At 43.0% G+C, this 27,357-nt stretch overlaps 1 protein-coding gene across 1 annotated transcript in view; it reads right to left on the bottom strand.

The window, feature by feature from the left end:
- Nucleotides 1–27,357, bottom strand: part of ECHDC3 (enoyl-CoA hydratase domain containing 3) — a 285,070-nt gene that overhangs the window by 6,977 nt on the left and 250,736 nt on the right. The gene's annotated exons all lie outside the window — the stretch shown is intronic.

Below are 27,357 nucleotides of genomic sequence, written 5' to 3'. Positions count from 1 at the left end.
TATTTTGGTGTTTGTCCAGAGAGATTCCCATTTTGTGTTCCTAATACTCTTCTCCATTTTTTTGTCTACTTTAAGTAAGGCATTCTTAGTGTTTTTGAGTATTATGTTGTTAGGCTCGGGGTGTTTGTTTGCCGTGAGTAGGGCTAAGGGGGCTAGGCCATTTAGCATTGCTCTCTCTACCTCAAACCATACCGGCGTGTAATTCTGCTGTGGTGTCAGCCAGTGTATCCCCTGTCTAGCTACGCATGCTGTCTGGAAAGTCTTATAGTTGGTTAAATTAAGTCCCCCCAGGTTTTTATTAAGCCTTAGTTTCTGTAGAGTTATTCTGGCTTTCTTGTCCCTCCAGAGGAATTTGTTTATTAATATGTCTAATTTCTTGTGGAAATCTTCTGTAAGTGTAAGTGGGAGCATGCTGAACAGGTAGTTGACCATGGGTGTTAGCATCATTTTTATTGTTTCTACTCTACCCCACCAGCTAATGTATTTTGGTGACCATGAATCGGTTCTATTCTTTAACTTGTCCAGCAGTGTTTTTTCATTCTGGTCAAGAGTCGATTTTAGATCTCTTCCGAAGTAGATACCCAGATATATTATATAACCTTTCTGCCAGGCCAGTCCAGAGTTACCTAAAACACCTTTTGTTGTGTGAACGTTTAGAGGTTTGCATTCCGATTTGTCCTTATTGAGTTTGTATCCAGCTACCCGTGAGTATGTATCAATGGTGTTCATTAGGGCTTCTATTGAGGTGCCCGGTTCTTCCGTTGTGAAGAGTATATCGTCTGCATATGCAGCAAGTTTGACCGTGTTACCTTTGAGTGGGATTCCTTTTATTTCTGTGTTATTTCTAATCATTGTAAGGAGTGGTTCAAGGGAGAGTAGGAAGAGTCCTGGGGATAGCTGACATCCTTGTCTGGTTCCTCGCTGCAGGGTAAGAGGTTCCGAGGTGCCCCCGTTGATGACCACCCGGGCTTTTGGGCCATTGTATAGGGCCATCACCATTCTCCTATACTTTATCTCCTAGTCCAAATTTTAGCATGCACTGTTCGAGGAAAGGCCAAGACACTCTGTCAAAAGCCTTTTCGGCATCTAGGGCAATCATCACTGCCGGATTAGTGTTTGTTGCTGAGTGGTTTAGTAGGTGGCATATGTGTCTCGTGTTATCGTGAGACATTCTATTCTTCAGAAAGCCCACCTGCGAGTTGTGCATTAACTTTGGGAGCTGTGCATTTAGCCTGACTGCTAGGACCTTTGCATAAATCTTGCAGTCTACGTTAATTAAGGAGATAGGTCGGTAGTTTTGCGGGTGGTGTGCGTCTTTGCCTTCTATTGGGATGACTATTATGTTAGCTTCTGCCATCGAGAGCGTCATTCTCCCTTCCATGATACAGTGACTAAAGACTTTCCTCATTGTTGGTCTAATTAGCTGAAGAAACTGTTTGTAAAAGCATGCCGTAAACCCATCCGGCCCTGGTGCTTCATTGTCTTTTAGGGATGCCACTGCTTTGTCTATTTCTGCCTCGGAGATGTCTTGCTCTAGTGTGGTTCTTTGCTCATCTGTCAGTTTAGGTAGGGATAATTTGTCTAGTAGGCTAGCTCCCCCATCCTTATTCAGATCCTCGTCCTTACTGTAAAGATCTTCATAGAACTCTTTAAAGACCCTGAGTATTTCTTTGTTTGATGTTTGTGAGGTCTTGTTGGTTTGAGTTATTGCTGCTATTGTGTGTTGCCTTTGTTTGCTTTTTAGGTATAAGGCTAGTTGTTTACCAGCTTTATTTGCTGCACATAGGTTGATGGCTTTGTACTTGTTTATCCAGATACCTGCCCTTTCGCTTAGTATTTTGTTGAGCTCACATTTCTTGCTGGTCAGTTCAGTAAGTGTGTTCTTGTCCGATAAATTGGAGCTATGGGTCCCCTCTAGGTCCTTGATCTCATTTTCTAATTCTAGTACCCTCTTGTTTCTGTCTTTATTCATTCTTGCCTTTATGTCTATGACTGTGCCTCTGATTGTGGCCTTCATGGCGTCCCAGAGTATTCCCTTATCTACATTTGGGGTATCGTTGTGTTTAAGGTATTCCTTTATGGCCTCTTCTATACTGGTTACATTTGCTTATTCTTTTAGAATGTCATTGTTAAACCTCCAACGGCGGCTAATGTTCTTGTTATGGCGCCCATTTAACGTTAGGCTGATATGGGAATGATCTGAAATTGTTCTTGGTGCAATTTCAGTATGTTTGATGAGGTGTGTGTGCGTGGAAGACATGAGGATGTAGTCGATCCTGCTGTGTGAGTTGTGTGGGTGTGAGTAAAAGGTATAGTCCCTAGTGTCAGGATGCTGTAGTCTCCAGGGGTCTCTAAGTTGCAATTTGGCGCACAGCTTTTTAAGAGTGTTTTGTGTATGCGTGCAGTTGCTGCTTCGTTGAGGATGTCTATCTATGTCGTGATCTAGTACCTGATTAAGGTCCCCCGCTACGATCAGTAGATCATCGGTGGGGAGGGTGTTCAGCCTGTTCTCGACCTCTTCCCAAAAGGCGCTGTTGTCCGTGTTTGGCCCGTAGATGTTGGCTATATGGATCTTTTCGTCGTCCCGTTTGAAGCTTGTTATTAACAGTCTCCCATCCTAATCGGCGTAGCACTCTTGTGCTGTTAGTCTGGAGTTTTTGTTTATTAGTGTCATAATTCCTAAATATTCCTTAATATCGAATCGCAAATTGCGATTCGCTATTTGTGATTACCAAAGAGGGAATCGCAAATTGCGAATGCAATTCCAAGGGTGATAGGGGCCAAAAGGCCACCCTGATGCACCCCCAAAAATGCCATGTGTGCACATATGGGGCACACATATGCGCCACATGGCACTTGGAAAAATGCAATTCTGTGCATTTTTCTAAGGATTTGCAAATTACTACCAACTTACTACCAACTTGAAGTGGGTGGTAATTTGAGATTCCTTAATGCAAAGTTGCATTCTGAGAATGCTTCTTGCATTGCAGTTAGGGAATCGCAAATTGCGATTCCCTCACTGCATTCGCAAAATAGGTAATAGCAAAAATTGCAATTACCTGTTTTGCGAATGCCTTTTGGGTTGATACATCCCAAAAGGCTTTGTACCGTTCGCAAACGGGGACATTCGACCCGTTTGAGACCGGTAAAAGCCCTGATACATCAGGCCCAAAGCCATCTATCTGCACGTGACATGGTTCCTTCACCTTTTGAAATGGAGAGCGCTTACAAACAGTTCACCTCGCCAAACATTGTCAGTCACGGGCAGTGCCTGCCCTATACACAATTTCTTAGTAAATGTTAAGAGGATAAATCTTAAACCATAAAATACGTGCTCATCATAAATTACTTATTAAAGACAAATGGACAAACTGGTGCTGTCCAAAGATTTACAAGTAGGCACATCGAGGCATTTCTTATGTTGCAATGAAAGGAGAAAAATTAACTTGAGTTTTACATAGCACCTAGTACCACGGTTTGCGGTTTCAAAGCTCTCTTAATCACAAAGAATTGATTACCCAAATAACTACACTTGTTTTATTTTATTGGCATTTGTAATGTGAACAGAAGTAAGCCCAGCGCACTTCAGAAAATAGCTCTACTTCCCGAATTTCTGACAAAATATTCAGTGAAAGCTCTCATATGTTTGTTGTTTTCACCGTTATAGCAGACAGAGGGTCCTTGCCGTCTAAAGTAATGGTAAATCTGTCCTTAGAGTACTGTTCACGTTTGGGCACGTTTTCTTATAATTTACAATTCACCGACTTACTCCCTAGTACATGGAATCCAAAAACCTTACCTTAACTGAAAACCCAAGTAGCTTAGTGGAGCAGAAGGGTTTATAAATGACGCTTCGCCTATTTCTGCGTTTACCTTTTGATAATTAGGACATGTTGTTACACCAAGTGTAATATCCCCCACCCTAATTTCCATACATATTTTAATTCCACCCCACACGCCCCTTCACCCACACGCCTACCACACACAATGCTGAAGCTCCATGGTATTAAATTAACCCTTTCAGTGCTGAAGACTAGGTTCTCCTTATCGAAAAGGCCAAGTTTACCATCGAATAGGAAAGAAAGGGGTATTATTGTTCTGCTCAAGTGCCCCCCTTCCAGATACGCTGGCCTGGCTTGGGGTGTAAACTTTAAACATCCCTCGCAAAGCAGAGCACACCGATTGTTGAAATGAAAAAATATGCATGCCTGATTGAATGACAGTGGGCGAAGAGGTGACAGATTTCAATTCCAATTCATATGGAGATTGAGGCGTGAATTGTGCTAAAAACCATGTCTACGACATAGCCGGAAGAGCAAATGTGCAGTTTTTTATATTGCTATATCCAGCTCCAACAGGGCTCACATTCTAAGAAAACAGAAGTGGGTGGACTCACCAAGTTAGGGAAAATGGGTGTGACATCACTGCGTTTGACATCACAGGAAGTAATATCACAGCGTATTACAATACAGGAAGTGACATCACGGTACATAACATCGCACATGACATCACAGTAAGTGGCATCACAATCCATGACCTTACCGTAAGTGACAACTTATCTTAGGCCATCACATATTATTAGCATGTCTATTATGAGTACATTACAATACTTGACAAAAGTAGAGTTTGCATTGGGGTTGTGCCAGAATGTAAACCCTGCTACGAAGAAATTGGCAACAAACATAGCAGTAAATCTGTTCTACTTAACTGGTTGCAATGTCTATATTTTAAAATATCTTATGGGGTTGAGGCACCTGCTGCAGAGATCTTTGTGTGCCAGCTCAATCTCAGGGAATAATAATATTGGTGAAATAATTCTGGAGATTAATGTAGTGGCTGAAGAGATCAGTGCATTGCCTAGTCCTAGTTTTGAATTAAAGTAGCATAGAGGGTTGATATGTCTTCTATAAAGCACATTATGGTACACTCAGATGACAGATTTTTATTTTATGTAAATGGTAAGTGGGCTACTTCTTTTAAGACAGAGATCCTTTTGTTACTTGCCGTTCATAAACTATAATCCTTCTAATTTAGCACAGTCAGGTATGAAGGACATGTGGTTCCTACACCCTTTAACCCTCCTTGTCTTATGTAACAAATCCTCTATATTGATGTACATACATGATTTATTGTCAATGTATAATATGTACGTTTGATGTAAAGCGCTCTGGCACTCTGCACTGGGATGAGTAGTACTAAAGCGCTTTAAAGGAAATAAACATTTAGTGGTATTGAAATTATTTGTCTTAATACTGGGGTGACCAGCACATTTGACATTCTTACAGTCTATGCCTATCTCTTCTATACAGGGACTGAACAAAGACAGAAGCATATCTCTCTTACGTACCTGTGAAGTGATAAGATGTGAGCCTCTGTTTCCCCTCCATTGCATCTAGGTGTGACGCTACCCTTAGCTCCTAGCTGGGATACTCCAACAAAAAGAGGCCTAATGACCCCTTAACTATTGCTTTTTTTAAGGGCGAAGCAAGAATCTGACAAGCCCATTCCTCGCCTGCACGTTGCTGCTCAAAACAAAAGCAGACAACGTGCAGGCGCTGCTGAAAGTTTCTAGGTGCCAGAAAATTACACCAGGAGGAGTTCAGCATATTTCTGTGTATTCTGGGAGAAGTAGGAAAGGAACGTGGCACACCCCAGAAAGTGGGTTGTAGCAGGTTTGACGATGCATACCCTCTGCAAATACTGGGTAGACAGTGTCTACCCTAGACTCAAGCCCAGAGTTCCATCTATCACAAAACGGGGACACACGGCCTGCTGTTTCCCTAGCACTGAAAAAGTTAATGATCCCACTCAACTATGATAAGTAGTGATGGCCTCCGTGCTTTAATTGGATTTCTGGTCTGTGGGAGGTTGAGAGTTTCTGCTTCTCTCTACTGCTCTTGAATCCTACCCCTTTAGCTGAGTGTTTGGCCCTAATTGCATTCATGACATTCCTTCTGGGTGGGTGGTGTCACCTTTTACAACACCCCAGTCACACCTTTCACAGGGAAGGCCTGTAAGAAAACTTTCATGCTCCCTAACAAAATCAATAGGGCGGACTGGTCTGTCCGCCATAGAAATTACAACAAAATAAGAGACATACCATGGTGCAGTATACAGTAGTGAGTAGGCTCTTCTAAATGCCAGTGTTGAAACAGGATTTCATTAAATTTTATTGTTATTTGACTGTGATCCCCAACCTTGTTAAGGGGTGCACCCTAGAGAGAAGAAACAACTAAGAAAAAAACCTTTATTATGTGAAGCTCACTTGGGATTTTCTTCACAAATTAAAGGTAGACTTGGAAAAAAAAGAAAACAAGCATCTTCAATGCAATAGGTCTTGCATTTACGCGAGTTTGAGCTATTGGCATTGTAAATGACAATGCCTTTTATTTATTTTTTGGTTTTTAAAACATAAATGAAAGGCATTGTCATTTACAATGCCAAAAGCTTAAACTCTTGCAAATGCGAGACATATTGCATTCCAAATGCTGGAAGGCATCGCTGAGCTGCCCCCTTCTGTCTCCCATGGCCCGTGAAGAGCTCCCCATTTGCTACGAGTTAAAAAAGATATGCCGATCGTCACAAATGCACACAAGAGACCCTCTTGTCCTCCTGCAGTTAGAGAAATTCATTAAAGAAAATAGTGCTTACAGACTAAAGAAGATGTACTGTGAAACAACCTAAGTAAAAGGGTCAGTCCTCATGGGAGGTTACAAATGAAGACAAGGCGGTACTTAGGAGGGACTAACAAGTCTAATAACGAATCAGAAGCCAGCATTTACAAAGAACAATAAATAATAAACATGGGATGGGCTTTAAGTACATACTCAAATTCAGCATGGCATGAAGAGCAGCGCATGCGTTGCCCAGGCTCGACCTAAAAATAGGCATCTCATTTTAGAAGCTTTGGTATATTTCAATTGTGTTATGCCTTGCGCCTCCAAACTAAAGAGACACGTCTGTACCATCACAGGCCTCTGTGGAATCCATATATTTTTCAAATCGATCAACCCTCCAAAATAATTTCAGACTTTTATGTTTTGAGTTGAATACTCCAAGTACAAATAAGTTGGTAAACACAAATACAAAGAGGTGGACAATCCTGAAAATTCACAGAAAGAGCTGATCAAGTGCAGAAACGGCAAGAGGTCCGACTTGCTTTTAAGAGCACAAGCCGAGTCATTAAAAGATTCAGAATGTAAATTGTGCAGCCAACGGCATCTAAAAACACAATAGAGATTCTTTTGAGTTATAAATAGGTTATTTCTTGAATGCTTATGTTTCTCTACAGTACAATTGATTATATCTCTGCACTGACATTTATTAAAATACTTTTTAAAAGCAAACTTTTTACCACATTCACCAAACCAACAAAACTGGAATAAGTGAACAAGATGTCTCTTGGTCATTTACAACGTATATCTATCTGGGCAATATCATTATTATGTGGAGCAACATTATTGTCTAATAAACTATATGTGGGCAGTTTAGGTAGCATTGATCCCGAACTAAATTTCTTACACATAGCAGAAATGCACCTTTTTAGATTTTGAACCATCAAGTGGCTACAATTTTATTTTGATCTTTTAACATTGCAATAGGGAGGAGCCAAACATAGCTCTATTTTGGCTTCCAAGTGCCCATGAGACTAGGGCTAATCCAGAGCCAGTCATTCAGCTTGAACCTTCCAGATCTTTACAAATACAGTACCGCGACTGCCCATCTTCAGATACAAGCAGTCCTCCTTAATAGTGTTAAATAATCAATTTTAACCTTACTATAATATTCAGGGGCAGCTTGTTTAGGCAAACTTTTTTGTGAGTTACCTATAGCATTACATTTGCTTAAGACAGCCTCAGCTGGAGGGGGCATAAGAGGCTTGTTGCCAACAGGCTCCCATGATGGTGCCCAAGAAACAATACTGTGCCAACTACACTTAGGGACATTTGACTTAATCTATTCTACTGCTGCAACATTTTCTGCGTTAACATGGTAACAATAAAGTGAATCTTTTGCCTTGATGGTGTTAACGTCTGTGAAAATAATCGCAAAGTAATGGTGCCATCTTATGCCACATAATTTGCCTTTTCTTGCTGCATAATTTGATCGACCATTTCTGTTTAATTCCAATGTAAATACTTTATGTACGTACCAGGTAAAGAGTATTTAGCTAATTTTAAAGTAAAAGACACTTTCAAGAACCTTAATTATTAATTTGGCTTATATTAAATGACCGATCTGTTTCGATTAAGACACCATTAAAAAAATGACATTCTGTTTTTTTAAGCACTACTAAGCACTGTAGGTAAATTACTGAAGCCGCCTGGCGTCCTGCAGCACCATTCAAAACATGACAACATTACTGAGCTTTTAATGATGGTAACGAATATTCAATCTAGATCAAGGTTGGTAATATGGGAAAAAACAACAATTCTTCTATGTCAAACATAATATTGAAAAAAACGATAACATGAAGAAAGCACCTGAGTACTATAAAAAGAAGCCAGAATGGCCAATGCAAACACTACCGTATAATTTGCACCGATTCGTGGTCAAGTAGTGAACCCATCAAGAATCTTTCACAAACACAAGCCTCGTCAGGGGTAGTAAGCACTGTATAAAATAAGTTACAACACAATACATCATAAAATCATGGCAAATTAAGGCTACTAAAAAGGACATATAAAATAAATAAATAAAATCTGTTTAAAGAGAATGCCCTCTCAAAACCTGCAGCCTTCAGACTTGACCTTTATTTTACATTTTTCACTTAGTAACCATACCTGAGCCGTGGAGTCTGACTATCTCGAGCAGGAAGTGCTTACTAGCTTGACTGCCAGGCGTAGAGCCAACCATCCTGCAACTAAGTTCTTTTTTTTCGGGTTGAGCCATATTATATATTATATCATGTAGTGCACACACATCAACAGCTGGATCAATGCCCTGCCCGTACACAATGGGAGGATGAGCAATGGGTCTACCGCTGTCTGCAGACTGAACAAGTTTCTGCTAGCAGCAGACTTCGGATCATTCATTTTAAATATCTACACAGGATTTACTACACACCAGCCAAAATGTACAAATTTAAAAACGTGACAATGACAGATGTGACCGATGTAATATGCCCCAATCTGACTTCCTACATCTGGCATGGACATGCTCAGATGGGAAGGAATACTGGCGACGGGTATACATAGCGCTGGAAGAAATGACGTCGCTTGCAATCCGGCCTAACCCATTGCAAACCCTCGTGGGATACACAAAACAGATTGCAAAGCCTTCACGCAGATTTGTTACCCTAGCGTTATTAATGGCCAAGCGCCGCATAGCATGTCCCTGGGGAAGGGGTCGAGCGCCCACGTTCAAGGAGTGGGTTAGAGACTTGCTTTTCTGTCAAGAACAAATGCTCAACTATTCGGAATTGCTTCCCTTATCACCCCGCCCCAGAGACATTTGGCACCCCCTGAAAACTTATCTCCTCACTCACCCCTCGGACACTTTAACCTGAATTGTAAATGGATTCTGCCAGGGAACATAACATAATGGCTACAGGGTAGATCGCGTTGTCAAGAAAAGGTTGCACATTGTAGAAGTATACACTTTCCCCGATATCCCCCACTAAAAGAAGGCAAGGAGTCTAGCCACTAAAGAACTGCACGCTCAAAAAGTATACAGATTTTGCAATATCGCCATAAGGGAAATGAGAATTCCTCGTCTCTGTGCGTATTGTCGGAATTAATGTCATGGTTGTTTGATGCTATTGCATTAGAGCAGTAAAAAATGCTGTAGCTATCTCTTGGAAATGTATTTCGGTTCAGTGTCTAACTATGTGCACAAATAACTATCATCTGCAATGCTGGGTCCTTGGTTGTTAAACATAAAATCCAATAAATAAATATGAAAAAAAACTAGAACGCAAATTGGAAACTGTAACCAGCTTTGAAACGCTCACCCAAGCAAGAGCAAAATATGAAAAAACAAATGAGGATGGTTGAAGGGGGATGAACCAACACCCATTACATCTCTGTTCTTACTGTAATGTTTTTTGAAGCATTACTGATATTAAGTCTTGCACACTGCTAAAACGTTCTAAAAATAGGGGTAATAGGCAACTGTGCTGCATAGAGAAGAAATGTAATACCAATTTAAAGACTCAAATATCTGCATTACAGAGTTGAAATACCTTATAAATGCAGGATGTCTGTACTAATTTTAAAATTACACTGTAACATGTTACTGTCCTGTAACACCGTCTCTATAGCATAGGTAACTTTCTCACGGTCACATGCTTTCCTTTCATGCCTTTAGCTAAATGATACTGTAACAAATCTATCTATCTATCCATCTATCTATCCATCTATCTATCCATCTATCTATCCATCTATCTATCCATCTATCCATCCATCTATCCATCTATCCATCCATCTATCCATCTATCTATCCATCTATCTATCCATCTATCTATCCATCTATCCATCTATCCATCCATCTATCCATATATCTATCCATCTATCTATCCATCTATCTATCCATCTATCCATCTATCCATCCATCTATCCATCTATCTATCCATCTATCTATCCATCTATCCATCTATCTATCCATCTATCTATCTCAACATAGGACTAACTGGCTCGAGATGCTAATGTCACACTATCCTATGTTGCTTAGGATGCCGGCATACGGGAAACATAGGAAGATATTCCATGCATCGGACGGCTCCTGGCCGTCCTACGTCTGGGTGGGCATGTGCGTTGGACGGCTCCTGGCAGTCCTAGTACCCACCCACCGGGGAAGCGCTGGCGCTCTCCCATGGGCGGCCCTTTTTAGGTGCCCCCACCGGGGAAGGCAGGGGAAACCCTTCCCCTGCCTCCCCCCACCCCCTCCACGTCATCTAATGACGTCAGAGCTGATGTAAATATTTATTTATTTTTTATTTTATTGAATTTGTATTGCGCTCAGCTACCCATAAAGGGTTTCCCCTTAGAGGATTCCAAACGCGCTGGAAGCCACTGCTTCCAGCACGTCCAAGAGAGGGGAGGTAAGTTTCTCCTCAGGGTAGGGGGTATTTGAACAAAAGAGGAATCAGGGGAAAGCAGAGAGTTTTCCTTTCCCCTGATGCTTTCTTTTGAGCATTCCTGATCATGCAGCTGGAATGCCCATTAGACGCCAGGGATTTTTTACATTTTTTATGTGAAATCTGATAAACTGTTTGCGGGGAACGGCCCCTTAGGCAGGGGGGGGGGCAGATGTCGCCATTTTTTTTTTAAGTTGCCCACTAGACCACTAGGGATTCATTTGTGGGGAGTGGCGCCTTAGGCAAGAGAACCTCTCCTTTGGGGGAAATGTTTTTAGCTGTGTCTGACTCCCAGGGGGGCAGATCTTGCCATGCATTTTAAAATCGGCCCACTAGACCACCAGTGATTTATTTTTGGGGAGTGGCCCCTTGGGCAAGGGTCGCTCCCGTTTGGGGGCAATGTTTTTGGCTGTGTCTGTCCCCCAGGGGGGCAGATCTTGCCATTTATTTTTATTTAAATTGGGCCCACTAGACCACCAGGGATTTATTTGCGAGGAGTGTCCCCTTGGGCAAAGGTCGCTCCCCTATGGGGAGCATTAATTTGGTCATTTCTGCCCCCCTGGGGGACAGATCTGATTTTGTTCTTTGTATGGTCACTAGGCCACCAGGGATTTTTTTTTGCTGTTGGGGTGCGACCCCTTGGACAAGGGTCGCTCCCCTTTATGGGAGGATGATTGTGGCAATTTGTGCCCTCTGTGAGTGGCAGATCAGCAGTATGTTTTTAGGCCCATCTGTCCCCAAGGGGCCAGAAGCTACTGGTCCCTAGGGTTTTCTAAATTTTGGTGTTGGTGAGTGGCCTCTTGGGCAAGGGTTGCTCTCCTTTTAAGGGGGTGAATATTTTATTGATACTCTTAGGCTCACCTACCCCTTAGCTTGGCTGGTGGATTGTGTGTGGACTGGTGCATTATTTGCATATGTGATTGTAATGTTTTTTCCTCCTTTTTATTCCAGTGTAAAGCTTCTGATTCTTGTTTGCGGTTTCGGCAGTGGTTGTTCTGCAGTTTTCCGTAGTTGCATTTATTTGGTAAGAAAACATTTTTGTTGTGTTCACTCCAAATGAGTATTATGGTCATGCATAAATCAATTTTTTTGTAAGTGGTGTCATAATGGTAACATACTTAGTTAGAGTTTTGAGCATGAAATTCTTTGTGATGTGTTTTGCCTTGTCTTCTGTGTCATTTTTTTTTCTTTTTTAGTGGGATATTGTTGATCCTTACTGTGTCTGTGCAGAGTAGGTGGTGGTGAGTCTAGCTTCTGGCAAGTGAGTGTTATAGTTTTGGAGTATATAGGTCTTTTTGATAAAGACACATTTTGTTTATTGCTTTATTGCTTATTTTACAAAGTATTTGTTGTTGTTAACTTGTTTGACAACTTATCTTTATTAGTAAGGATTATGGCTAGCCGTAGAGTTACTGCTCAGCGGGTAGTTGGTAAGCTTTTTAAATCTTGTCCTGAGCAGGATTATAAGACGGACAGTGCAACTGAGGGAGAGGAGGGGGTGAAAGATTCTGGCAGTGAGGTTTCTGTCCACGAGGTATCATCTGATGATGAAGCTACTCTCAGTGCAAATGAAGCTACTCTCAGAGCGGATGAAGTGCCTGTTTAGAGGAGGACACTGAGGTGCAACAAGAGACATCAGGATTGCAGCCTGAGGCTACAAGGCTTCCTACTGGAAGTGCTGGACTCTGGTTTGATCCAAACATGGTACAGCTGGTGTTGCCTGCCTTTAGTGGTGATGCAGGTTGTAGAGTGGATTGTGATTTTTTTTTGCCTATAAAGTTTTTTCAGTTGTTTATGGATGATGTATTTTTGGCTGAGATTGTTGAGCAGACTAATTTGTATGCTGAACCGTTTTTGAGGGACAACAGTGCCAGACTTAGGGTCTGCGCTAGAGCTACCCGGTGGACTCCCAAAAATCTGGATGAGATGAAGAAGTTTTTGGGTTTTACTTTTTTGATGGGCATGATAAGGAAGCCGTCCCTGGCTTCATATTGGTCTACCAGTCCCTTGAAGGCAACTGCCATATTTCCTGCAATTATTAGTTGTGATCGGTATTAAAATTTTGCTTCGGATGCTGTATTTTGTTGATAAAGCTCTGCCGTTGCCACGAGATCACCCTGACTGTGACCGTCTTTTTAAGATTCGTCCTGTTCTTGATCACTTTGTAGATCGATTTTCAGAGATCTATACTCCAGGGAAAGAAATAGCTGTTGATGAGTCTTTTGTCCTGTTTAAGGTCTCTTAGAATTTAAGCAGTACATTCCTAGCAAGAGGGCACGTTATGGAATTAAGATGTATATGCTGTCTGAGAGTAGGACAGGATATGTCTATAATTTCTGGATGTACACTGGTAGGGATTCCACTATTGACCCCCCTAGTTATCTGTCCACTTTTGGAGTTTCAGAGAAAATTGGGTGGGGGCATGCTAGAGGACTGTTTAACAGAGGTCACTATTTGTACCTTGATAACTTCTACACTGCTGTGCAATTGTTTAAAGAATTGTTCAAAGTGGACACTTCTGCTTGTGGCACAATCTGCTCTAACCGTAAAGGTTACCCAAAAGAGTGTGTTTGAAAAAAGCTTCAGAGGGGACAGTGCAGTGCCTTGCATAGTGAGGAACTGCTAGCTTTGAAATTTGTGGACAGGAGGGATGTGTACATGCTGACTATCATAATTGACAGCAGCTACTCTCCCCTCCTGAGGTGGAAGCCGGGAGGTCTCTCCTCTTTACTTTTTGCTACTTAGCATTTTTATGCTCCTTTAATAATCGTGTTTTTTATGCTTGATTTAATAAGCCTGTAGAGACTTCCTTTGTGCTCCCTTGCGCTCTGTGTACCTTTCCCCCCCTCCCTTTGCCGCCGGACCGCTCTCGGCTGAGTACCGACGCCGAGGGCTGGTTTTCCGTTTTTTGGCGGCCATATTGGGTATGGGCTGGGCGGGTGACGTGCTCTAGCTGCGCTCAAAAAGGGAACTGAGAGCCTGTGCGAGTGATAATTGACAGCAGCTACTCTCCCCTCCTGAGGCGGAAGCCGGGAGGTCTCTCCTCTTTACTTTTTGCTACTTAGCATTTTTATGCTCCTTTAATAATCGTGTTTTTTATGCTTGATTTAATAAGCCTGTAGAGACTTCCTTTGTGCTCCCTTGCGCTCTGTGTACCTTTTCCCCCTTCCCTTTGCCGCCGGACCGCTCTCGGATGAGTACCGACGCCGAGGGCTGGTTTTCCGTTTTTTGGCGGCCATATTGGGTGTGGGCTGGGCGGGTGACGCGCTCTAGCAGCGCTCAAAAAGGGAACTGAGAGCCTGTGCGAGTGATAATTGACAGCAGCTACTCTCCCCTCCTGAGGCGGAAGCCGGGAGGTCTCTCCTCTTTACTTTTTGCTACTTAGCATTTTTATGCTCCTTTAATAATCGTGTTTTTTATGCTTGATTTTAATAAGCCTGTAGAGACTTCCTTTGTGCTCCCTTGCGCTCTGTGTACCTTTTCCCCCCTCCCTTTGCCGCCGGACCGCTCTCGGCTGAGTGCCGAGGGCTGGTTTTCCGTTTTTTGGCGGCCATATTGGGTGTGGGCTGGGCGGGTGACGCGCTCTAGCAGCGCTCAAAAAGGGAACTGAGAGCCGGTGCCAATGATAATTGACAGCAGCTACTCTCCCCTCCTGAGGCGGAAGCCGGGAGGTCTCTCCTCTTTACTTTTTACTACTTAGCATTTTTATGCTCCTTTAATAATCGTGTTTTTTATGCTTGATTTAATAAGCCTGTAGAGACTTCCTTTGTGCTCCCTTGCGCTCTGTGTACCTTTTTCCCCCTCCCTTTGCCGCCGGACCGCTCTCGGCTGAGTACCAACCGGTTTTTGGTGGCCATATTGGGTTTGGGCTGGGCGGGTGACGAGCTCTAGCAGCGCTCAAAAAGGACGGCTATGACTCCGCGCAGCGGACGCGTACAGCGGACGCGCCGGACCTGCGCCGGAGTCGTGCCAGAGTCCTGCCCGTCTGCGTCACGGAGGCGGACGGCGGGCCGGGTGCTGTTGGATCTAGGCTCTCCTATTCGGCGTCTGATCTTCTGACACTTAGGAAAGGTATGGCCTCGTGTCAGGTGGTCTTTCCGGGGCGGTGCAGAGGCAAACGCAGGTGTCCTGTGTGTGGATGGCTCCCAGGCAATTCCTCGGCGCGCGGGACTTCCAGCCCCAAGTCCATTGCTAATTATAAGTGTCTTTTACTTAATACGCGCTCCTTGGGCAGACATGCTCTTGATATTTTCGAGCTGCTAACTGTTGAAAAACTTGTCTGTTTAATGCTCACTGAAACATGGTTGGGTGAGTCCTCCAACCCTGATATTGCGACTGCTATCCCTCCTGATTATGTTATTTTTAGACATGATAGACCTATCGGGAGGGGTGGAGGGGTGGCGATTGTGGTCCGGAGATCTGCCACATGTGTAGTTACTCCTATGGCGCCCATCTCCGGTTGCGAGTCCTTGGCTTTCTCTATTGCCCTGTCTTCTCATCAATCCTTTTCCGGGCTCCTGGTCTACAGACCACCAGGTCAGCGAGGGTCCTTTTATGAGGAGCTGCAGGCACTAATCACGGCACTTTGCTTAAAAACAGAACACTGTATTGTGCTTGGGGATTTTAACATACACATGAAGGCTGGGCTGGACGGTGATACGATTAAAATCAAAGATGTCACCGCCCCCCTGGGCCTTATTCCCTATCTGTCTGTTCCGACTCATAATAGGGGCCACACGCTTGATCAGGTGTTTTCTACCATTCCTCTTGTCATGGCCAGTCCCGTCCCTGTTCTTTGGTCGGACCATTTTCTGATTAGCTTCCAGATTCAGGGTACCAGTAAACCCCTCTGTGCAATCTCTAATCATTGTAGGCATACTAGTCGGGCATACCATCGGGTGACCCCTGAGAGTCTGGCTCAGGCCTGCTTGGAGCATCCCTGTCCTCTGTCAGGTGATCTTGAGAGGGATCTCGACCTGCTACAGAAGTGGCTAGTGGAGCGGTTAGATGAACTTGCTCCGCCCATTGCGCCCCGGACTACCGCAAGGCGGATTTCTGAGCCTTGGTTCACGGAATCTCTTGCATTGTTCAGGCGTAATTGCAAGGTAGCAGAGAGGCTCTGGCGCCAGCAATATGATCCTGGGGCCAAGGCTGCCTATAGGGCTTCTATTAAGGTCTATCATGCGGACATTTTGGCAGAAAAGAAGAACTATTTTTCTGCGAGAATTGAGACTGCTTCAAGTTCCTGCAGGGAAATTTTTACTATTGTTAAGGAGTTTGTAACCCCGAAGGCCAGTGCATTGCATCATGAGTTTTCTGAGCCATGGGTGATCTCGATAGCTAGTTTTTTCACTACTAAAATTAAGCGGATTCAAGACTCCTTCTCCTTCTTGGACCCTAGTGTTGTTACCATCCCGAGGGACCAGCTGATTTTGACAACTGAACCTGGACCCTTTCTCTTTGAGTTTCCATCTATCTCTGATTCCGTCTCCCAGGACCTCCTTTCTAAACTTAAGTCAGGCTCACCTTCCGACCCCTGCCCTGCTAGTTTTGTAGCTAGGGCTGCGGAGGTTCTGAATCCGTTAATAAACCCCATTCTTAATTTGTCTCTGACAAGTGGTGTGGTCCCTATGGTTTGGAAACAAGCGATGGTTGTCCCACTTCTTAAAAAGTATGGTCTTGACCCCGAGATACTTGCCAACTATAGGCCGATTTCCCTCTTGCCTGCTCTCGCAAAGACAGTGGAAAAGCATGTTCATACTGTGCTCTCCACTTTTCTTGAGACTCATAGCTTGCTGCACTCCACCAAGTCTGGCTTCCGATCCAATCTAAGCACCAAGACGGCACTTTTGGAGGTTAATGAGGCCATCAAAGAAGTGTTGGACGTGGGAGGAAGAGCCATGTTGGTAATGCTAGACCTGTTGGCGGCTTTCGACACTGTCCCTCATGAGGGTCTCCTCAGCAGACTTCATGAGATCGGTCTGAGAGGGACGGTGTTGAGCTGGTTTAGATCTTATTTAGCTGGTTGCCGACAGGTGGTCTGGGCCCCCCATACTCAGCCGAAGTGCCGCCTTTGAAGGTCGGAGTCCCTCAGGGGTCGGTGCTTAGTCCGACTCTTTTTAACATCTTTATGACCCCTTTGGCGGGGCTGGCAGAGTCCTTTGGGGCTCAGATCGTGTCATAAGCCGATGACACTCAGCTCCTTTTCACTTGTGGGAAGGGGGCCGAGTTCAACGGAGAGAGCATCCGTGGGTGTCTTGAGGCTGTTTTTGAATGGTTTCAGCGAAACAGCCTCAAATGCAACCCCGAAAAATCAGAGGTGCTTTTCTTCGGGTGTCAGGCTGATCCGATTTGGCAGGATTGGTGGCCTGTGAACATGTCCCCGCCCACGTCCTCTTGTCTAGGTGCTAAGAAATTGGGGGTCAAAATTGACAACAGCTTATCGCTTAAGTCCCAGATCCTTGGACTGACTGGCACTTGCTATGGTCTCCTCAAAATGTTACGCAAGTTCCTTCCCCTGCTCCCGCTTGCGCATAGGAAGACTACTGTCCAGGCTCTTATTTGTTCTAGGCTGGACTACTCAAATGTTTTATATTTGGGTCTTCCGGACTACCTATTACAAAAACTTCAGGTGGTCAAAAACTCGGCGGCACGGGCAGTTTTTGGCCTAACTCGTCGTGCGAGAGCCTCGGACCTTTTACATTCCCTACACTGGCTCCCTATTCGTAAGCGGATTGTTTTTAAAACACTCACGCTGGCGCATAAGGCACTCCACGCTGTGGGAGCTGAATATATTCAGAAACGTCTTGCTTTCTACAAGCCAACTAGATCCCTTTGATCGGAATCTCTTGGTCTTGCCATTGTCCCTGCTGTTAGGAAAGCAAGGGTGGGGGGGTCGCTCTTTTAGACACTTGGCTCCCCAGTTATGGAACGCCCTCCCTCTGTCACTCCGCTGTACCTCGAACTTGCTGGCCTTTAGAAAGGGTCTGAAGACGTGGCTCTATGGACAATAATCTGTTTGTTTCTTTTCTTCTTTCAGCCTGTCCTCTGTAAGTGTGCTGTGGGTTAGAAAGCGCCGGGACACTCTTCGGAGTAGCCGAGCGCTATATAAGACACCCATAACATTAACAATAACATTAACATCATCCACAATGAGAGTCCTCACCTGTGACTGTTTGGGGTCAGGTTGCTGAAGTGCGCAAACCTGTGTGCATTGTAGACTGCAATAAGCACATGGGTGGTGTCGATAGAATAGATCGGCCTTTGGAACCTTGCCAGACCCTCCAGCATTTCCCGATTCACGAAAAAATCGCGAAATCATCTGACTACCGCAATGGTCGCTATATTTACAATTATTGCCACGATATTTACAAAAAAGTGGCAGCAAAACAAACAATGCTCTTTCATTGGCTGTGAGCGCACACGTCACTACGTGCCGCCGTCCAATACCTGCTTCCTCCTGGCCAAGATTCAAGCCTTTAGCTCAGGTCTCAGGGAGCCCGTGCTTTCTCCTTCAGCTCCGGGAATGTGCTTTTCTCTGTAGGTAGTACTGTTCAGTGAACAGTTTTAAAAATGGTAAACGCACAAAGTAAGGCATTTTATGTTATGCATCTAGCTGTTCTGCTTGTGGTTTGGAATTACTCTATGAATCTAGCTTGCAATTCTGAACTGGTAGATGAGGAAGGAGTAATAATATTGAAGCACTGCTTGTTCGCACTGTACTTTACTTATGATCTGCAAAGCGGAGTTGAGACAGGCTTTACAAGCTTCTTTTAAAATAAAAATATGCTGGGTCACTGCAAGTACTGCTCTCAAATACAGTGTTGTTTTAAAGGAGTAGACATATAAGTAGCGTCATGTTAAGAATACGTCAGCTCGGCAAAATCAGAAGGGAATGCATCGTTTCATTACTATTACAATAGCCACCCCCTAGCGCAAAACAAATGAAAATAAATGGTTATCTATTATCGGTTATTCAGAAGAGAACGCGATGTTTGAATATTTGGAGCTAGCTCAGCAGCAGTCCCCGCTTTTCATGCATGAGGTTGAGAGTTTGAGTATGCAAGACGTCCAAGCATGTCAGGCTGACCCGGTGCCTCCCGTGCATTACATGCTTACTAGATCATATAATGGATCAAGTGCTCGACTTCTGAATTGTAGGAATTGTGGTTCCACCGGTCCGTTTACATGTTTTGTGTACTTGCTCCAGGACATAAGAACTAAAAAATAGAAGTGGGGTACCGGCCAAGTTGGGCATTATGCAAGTGACATGATGTGTGGCATCATACAGCCCATGACTTCACAGGAAGTGATATCACAAGTGACATCAGATCTTCAGACCTCACACATGTTGAGCAGGTCTATCAAAAGCACATTTAAGCGCATTAGTAGATTTTGCTTTGGGTTTGTGCCAAAAAAGGGCCGCAACCCTGACACAAAATCTAGGCCTCAACTTATACATTTAAAAAAACAAAACTCTGCAACAATGAAATTGGCAACAAGGAGAAATGTGGTAGTAAATCTGTTCTGTTCAATTGATTGCAAAGTCTGGATCTTAAATTATCTTTTGGGGTTAACACACCTGCTGCAGAGTTCTTTGTGTACCCAGTAGATCCCAGGGAATAATAATAATGAAAAAACTCTGGCCCTTAACCCCTTCGGTGCTGGGCGGATTCTCCCCCGCTTTGCTGGAGAATTAATGAGTGGACGTGTTTTCGGCGGCCCCTGGCCGTCCTCTTCACATGACCACCATGACGTCGGATGGCGTCCTGAGCACCGAAGAGGTTAACACATTTGGTGGGGAGATCTTTGTTTTGTCTAACTGCTGAATAATGCTCCTGCTGTTGCGAGATCAGCGTTTTTCATGATAAAATAGGGCAGAAGATTATTATGCCTTTTGCAAAATATGTGAATCAGGTTACAAAGGCACTACGCTATTGTCCTTCCATTTCTGGTAGTTTGTTTCAGTTTCAAGACATTCTTAGAGTTTCTAATTGCTCAAATGGGGGTAATTTCTGATATTTATCTGTTTCTCTAGACTTAATTGCTTGATTTTGTTCAGGAGAAAGTGTCGGTCATAGTCGTTGAATGTCATTCATATTTACACTGAATTTATGAAAAAGTCACCCATAAGCAATTTGAAACCTTGGCAGCTATGTATCCAGCAGCAGCGCTTCAGAACTGCCATGGATATTTTAAGATCTCTTTTAGACCATTGGGTTTCAGAAAAGAGGATCGTTTTTTTAATGAATTTCCTTGCCTTTGTCCACCCACAAAGTGTCACTTAAATTGTCACACTTAATTTGCTGCATTACTTTCTAGTAAAGCGCTCAAGCAGCAAAGCAGGACTTCCTGTGTGGGTCATATTGGTATTATCAATATATTTTCAATGTTAAAAAGGGTGATAGAAAATACTGTTTTTTAAAATGGACGGGTCCAGGAGGTAGCGGTACCCCGGCTGGGGTGCATACATGGGCGCTAGAAAACCCCCAGGGGGGAATAGGGCCCCCTCTCACGAGGTGCAGATTGGAGTTGTGCTTCTGTAGAGCCGCAAACACTTCAAACATGCCAGTTTCACAGTGGAATACCTTGCTAAATACATTTACATTGATTTAAGGCTGAAAAGGAATGATTACGAGTAAAATTAAGTGCCGCAATAATGCTGCTAAATTTCTATTTTGGTGCCGCTAAATTTCCATTTTTGTGCCGCTAAATTTGCACATCTATGCCGCAATATCCAAAAGTCGAAACCTAACGAAGACAGCTGAGCATAAAAGGCCGCAGAATAAATTTGCTTGGTAATTGTCAACATACTTTTCATTCCTGTCCTATTAACATTTTTAAAGTAAAATGATTCTGGTTTGGAAGCATTAAAACCTGAAAAGTATGGACATTTTCCATAAAATGTTTTTGAGCTACCCTTTGGTGGCGTAGGACAATGTTCCCATTGGTTATATTTTAGTACATTTCTAGGATTTGCAGATTTATGCAAGAAATGATGACCATAGTGATTATAACAATGCATTTGTTCATAATCTGATGAACCTTGTAAGTATTCATGATTTGTAAATTTTGCAGTCATTTCCAAGTCTGACATCATATTATTAACAGTCTCGAAGTCCCAATCATCAGAAAAGGTACTAGATGAAACAAAGTCATTTAAGGAAATCTTGAACTGGTGTGGAATCTTCAACAGCTCCGCCGGACCGAAAATGTCATATTCAGTTCTGTCCCAAGCTATACCACCAGGTATACGAACAGCTGTGATGTTCACTGATGACAAGTCTCTTTGTTCATGATGGGATGATTTGTGCGGTTTGAGGAGTAGGTTGATGTTCTTACTTGCTGTGTCCTTTTTAACATATCTTCCATTTATCAGCATTCCCAAAGTTATTACAAGAGTCAACCAAAGTAGAAGATAAAGTACACCCAACACAATCCAAAGTTCAATTCCTGGTGAGATCAGATAAGTCTTTTCCAGGCGATGAAACATTTTTGTTGCTTGTTCTTTAAAAGTTCTTTGTACTGGCGTCGTTTCAGGTTTGCTGGGATCCTCAGAAACGTATCAAAGTTAATGATATAGCCAGAGGAAGTTCTGTCAATTGTAGGGATTGCATCAGCATTAGTTGAAATTGCTGGAACCACTTGATCACCTGTTACATTTGTATAGTCAGTTGCTATTTCATTGCAGACAGGCGTTTCTTGATGAACTGTCATTGCAGACAGGCGTTTCTTGATGAATGTCAAGAGGTACAAGTTCCATTGTTATGTTGCATAGTTCTTCTTTTCGCACTGCAGATTCTTCAAAGGTGATGAGTCTCTCGGTTTGAACCTCTTGTATAGTAGCAAGATTCGGGCGGCTGCTATATCTTTGGAGTCCACTGGCCTACTGATTATGATCGGCCACATGATGTGGTTTTACTAGGTCGATGGGCGACAACCTGTTCTCCTTTTTACCAGCAAGGGGCGGCAGTAATAGTGTTCTTGCGCCGTGGATTTCTAGGACAGGTACTGGTTGTCTGTAAGAAGGCCCAGATTCCATCTTATCCACGATCTTTTCTCTGACTACATCCCCAATTTTTGGAATCCAGAGAGGCCTTGCTGGGACGGTCGGTTTCTCTTCAGTGGTTGTTGGCTTCAGGAACACGTTACTTTGGCTTTTTCTTATTTCATTTAAGTCCTGCAAAACAGCCAAACGGTCTTTGATATCAAAGGGTTTTTGTTCTACCACTGAAGTCTGACAATCGAGATCCGAAATAATCATTCTTGTTCCAAAAAGGATTTCATATGGAGAGATACCCCCTAGAGAATTTCTTGGCAGGTTGTTAAGACTACGTTGGACCCTTATTAGATGTTTGACCCACCCGTCACCCAAGCCTAATACTCTAGCTATTATAGATTGCTGTATGTCCCAGTTTTTTCTATCCACTACCGAATTTCCCTCAGGATGGAATGGACCAGAGTACCACAATGCAACACCCAATTTGGCCATGGCCTCCGTGTAAGCTCGAGAGCTAAACGCAGGACCCTGGTCAGAATGTAGCATGCCGACTGCGTATGAGCCGATAAAGACTTGCAAATCTTTTATAACAGTCCAGCATCAGCCGAGCGCTGAGGCCACATCTAAATGAATCTGGTCTTAATATTTGTGGGACTGCATTTATCCATTGGGACATCTGCGTGTAGAAAGTCCAATGCTGTCTAACAATGGTGTCTGTACTGGGGTGGCTACACTGTAGTCAGGTATCTGGCGGCGTTCTCTGTTGCAGTTATGGCAGGTAATTGCAAATGTGTGAATGTGACCATTCAGCCCAGGCCACCAGTACGTCTCATTTAATTCCAGTATAGATTTAGAGATCCCCTGATGTATCTCTAATGTGCTTCGTGTATCAAAGCTACTCTATGTTTCCTGTTTGGAATCACTCTAACCCCCACTCCAGGAATTTGAGCAAAAGGAACGGAGTTTGCGTCCGTTATATATGAGTATTTGAGTGAATAGTTTTGAGGTAACGCTGCACCACTGCCTTTGCTCGTTGCATTGACAGCTAGCATTATTTTGCCGTCTATTTTCGTTTTTGAATGAGTGATTGCAGCTACGGAAGCCGTTTGCACAGCTGCCTTCGCTGCTTCATCAGCCAATTTCCCTGCAACGTGAACGCCATCACGTTGATGACTCAGTGTATGCATCACCTGAGCCTTTTGTAGTTCTTGTCGTAACTGAACTACTTGTTCCCAAAGCAACTTATGCTTGATTGTGACACCTTTTGCATCTAAGTAACCGTTTTGAATCCAGTTTTGCAAGTATTCATTGTAAGATTGAACACAATAATGCAAATCGCACACTATGAGTGTGGGGAATTCGCGATTAGTATTTTCAAGTGCCATCTTGAATGCTTGTAGTTCAGCTCGCTGAGCTTTACAATCTCCTAGAGATTGCGTTTTAGTGACCATAGGTCGGAATTTAACATCGCACATGCAGCACTATAAGCTGGTTTACCCCCCGTAGCAGGTTGGGCTGATCCGTCAGTATAAATTATACATTCACACTGCTCTAGAGGCAGAATTTCAGTAGGCAGAGGACATTCTTGTTCATATTGTAGAAATGTTTGTGTTTTCAAATATGGGTCAAAAACGTATTCAACGTCTATTGCAGCAAGAGAATTAACCCATTGTATCCATCTCGGATGTAGAGCTTTAGCATTCGGAATGCTCGCTTTCGTCACTGCCTCTAAGGCAGGTACAGGAGTAACAATCATTATGCGCTTACCCTGTGCGAGGGCTCTCTCTTTTGCTACTGCAGTTTGAACCGCTGTCAGTCAATTTAATTTCTGCTTGTGTGTACAAATGTCATTTGTAAGCTATTGGTACTTTTTCTCCTTCATTAAAGGTTAAGTATGTGAATCCTCATTGTCCTGGAATGATTCGGATCACTAAGTTGCGTACGTTTACGCGTGTTTTTTTAATGTTTTGTTGCTAACATGTCTGTTTGCAAAGAACGCAAAATTTCTGTGTGTTTTTGAGTCCAATTAACTGTTTTGAAATCAGGTTTGATTAATTCGTAGAGAGGATTAACCCTTTCTGCGGAATTTAGAATGTAAGTTCTTCCAAAATTTAGGAAACCTAGAATTGACTGTAAGTTTTTCAGCGTTTTTGGAGGTTGGAGAAGCGCACATTTCTATAGAAAGTTTGCTGCCAGGCTTTTGCCTTCACTTGATACCTCGTATCCTAGAAAAAGGACGTTGAGGTGGGCAATTATCGATTTCTTGAAATTGAAGTTGTACCCTTCAGAGGCAAAGCCAAGTATGATGGTGTTCACCCTGTTCAAGTGCCTATCCAAGTCATCGTCTGTTAGATAGATGTCATCGACATATGATAATGCCTCATCATCATAGGTTTGTAGTAACTCTGTTTCTCTGGGTGAAAATAACCCTGGACTATTCTTGAATCCCTGGGGGCGACGACAGAATTTACGCTGTGTCCCCATAATTGAGAAAGCGGTCAAATACATACATTCTGGTGCAATGTTTTGACAGAAGAAACCGTTAGAAATAGCTAATGTGGTTTTATATTTTTTACGCACAGTGTTATTCATTAGTGCTGCACTGTGTGCATTTTGTACTGCAAAAGTTTTGCAACAAGAGTTTAGATGTCTGTAATACAAAACTAGACGATATGTATTGTCTGGTTTGGAGACAGGAAACAAAGGATTGTTCATTGACGAGGTGCATGTTTCCATAACCCTTTGGTATTCAAGTTGATCTAATATCTACCTGACCTGTTTTTTAGCTTCTTGCTTAACTGGGTACTGTCTTTGTGCAGTTGGTTGATTTTTTAACTGGATTTTATAGTGAGGAGAATCCTCATCCCATCCTACATGATTTTTATATAATGCAGGAGCCTCGGCTACTGCCCATTTCCTGGCATAGGTATATTTTAAATGAATTGGAATGTGGTTCGAGAAAGCTGGCATAATGATTTCTTCGCCATGTGGGCACTCCCTGACAAATTCAGGTGGCCACTCTTGTTCAGCTAGAAAGAATGTCATAGCCCTGAGAGAGCCGCTCCCAAAATAGTGCTTTTTTTCTAGTTATGTCCCCCTCCATCCGGAGTGTTACTTCATATAACACTAACCCTGGTATCTGCAGTTTCTACTTGGATGTACTCATTCAAGTCCACTGTCTCCAGATGATCCTTCAAGTTCTTGCAAGCTATGGTGACTTCTGCTGCGCTGTCCAACGTCGTTTGAGCCCATTCCCCGTTCTTGAGTTGTGTCCTCAAGATCCTCGGCATGTCTGATTTTCAGACCTGCTACCTTCTTTTTGGTGAATTGATTTTCTTATTGTTTGGAACGTGCTGGTCGTTTTTGGACTTCACGCATTCTTTCTTTTGTTCTGACCGTCCTCTTCTTTCGGATTTCTGTGAGGAAGTCTGAAAGGTACGAGAAGAACCTGCATCAGTATCTTGATATCTATCAGGTTTTCTCAAATTATCCCTATTCCTGAGGTTATACCTCCTATCAGAGGGCTCCTTTTGAGCAGACCGGCCTCGGGATTTAGAACGCTTCTCTTTATAAGTATGTTTAGTGTACTCCCACTTCTTTTTAGGAGGAATAGGAGTGTTTTTAATAAAGACCTTTTCAGGACTTTCTGACAGTTGAGGTTTAACTGTATAATTCTACTACATTTTGTATATTACTTAGTAATTCATAGTCTGACATTGCTTCAATGTCAGGGTCAGGTCTGTAGTTGGCTAAAACTAGCCATGTTGCTCCTGGTCTACTTAGTGGACCGAGCCTGGTAATGTGATGTATATGTTTTAGGGCTCCTTTAAACCAGAGCGCATGCTCTTGGTATGTTAGTGGAATTTCAGTGTCCTCGAAAAGAATGTATGGTGGTTCATCTTCTTTGTAGAAGTGAAACACTTTTGTTCCTGGATTTGCTTCAGGGAAGACTATCCATGAATAGAATACCTCTCTCTGATGATATTCGTGTGCCTCTATCACAAAAAATACCCTACCACCTCTTGATGATAGGCCATTTCTTATAAGTTTCATAGTGATGGCTTTCCTTAAAGTTTCTGGAATGCTTATAGCATCATCGTCGGTCTCTTGCAAACCTGTAAAGTTTAAAGCTTGTATGACGTTGTTGCCTGTAGCTCCACCAGTTTTGGTGTTGTTATCCCCTTAGGGACATTTTTGTTTAATGAAAGTTTTCAGAGCAAGTTTCAAGGAAACAAAGATAAGGTGCACGATATTTTGGAACACTGTATCCTTCAACGTTGAAAAACCAAAAACTAATACTTAGGATTTTCATCGTACTCAGCTACGGCGGATATTTATCCCTTCACCCACTCCAGACGTCTATTGGAGTATTACGGAAAAAGGGTCTCTGAGAAAAGCACAACTGAGTTACTTTAGTATCTACCGTTAAATGAGTGCCTTACCAAACGTTGGGCGCCATGTAGTGTAGTTCCTATATTCCCAATAGGCTCTGCACATTGGAATAATATATCCTATAGATTTGACGTAGGACTGAGGTCGCCTAGGTCTCGATCGAATATACTAAACTTAATTGTGTGTGTACCAGCTAACTCAGAGGTCACTAGAAACTTTCTCGAATACACAAGAAGGGATTCGTTTCTGACAACCACATAAACATGACAACTTTGTTTACCAAGAATAAGAATATATCTCTCAGAGTTGCGGAAACAATAGATAAGTATTTCACTCAGTCAATCGTGCATGCTTCGTTTCTACAGAGTTGCAGAGAAATAGAGGGACAGGTGTTTTCAATAAAAAGGGTTTATTGAAGTCTTCTTTCTCATGCAAGAGAGGTAAACTGCTACAATCATTATGCAGACTGCAAAGTATAATGCGTACAGCGTAAACAGTAATATGAAATAATACTGTAAGAGCATTGTATGGTTTCTAAGCCACATAAAAATACATACATAAATATTATAGACTAAAATACTCAACTGGTACTTCTAAAATACGCCTACCCCAATGTACCTAACCTAAGTGTAGTACGAGGGAAGAAGTAAGTATAGTGTAGCATAGGTTTCGTTTTTGCCAAGAATCTACCGAAGGTTCTAATCAGCTCCATACCTTGGTTTAGAATGAAGGAGGTCTGGTATCTCTGTCTCGGGACTCGATTTCCCAACACCCCGCAAGGGGAGCCGGAAACACTGGAGCTGGATTCTCGGCAGGAAAAATGCAGCTTCCTGATCAGTGCGTCAGCTGGAGAGTCGGCTTCCTTTTGCACTTGCTGTAGCGAGCTGCA

This window comes from Lissotriton helveticus, chromosome 1_1, assembly GCF_964261635.1.
Source record: "Lissotriton helveticus chromosome 1_1, aLisHel1.1, whole genome shotgun sequence".
Classification (NCBI taxonomy): Eukaryota; Metazoa; Chordata; class Amphibia; order Caudata; family Salamandridae; genus Lissotriton; species Lissotriton helveticus.
Note: the sequence above shows the minus strand (reverse complement) of the source record. Positions and strands in the feature narration are given on the sequence as shown.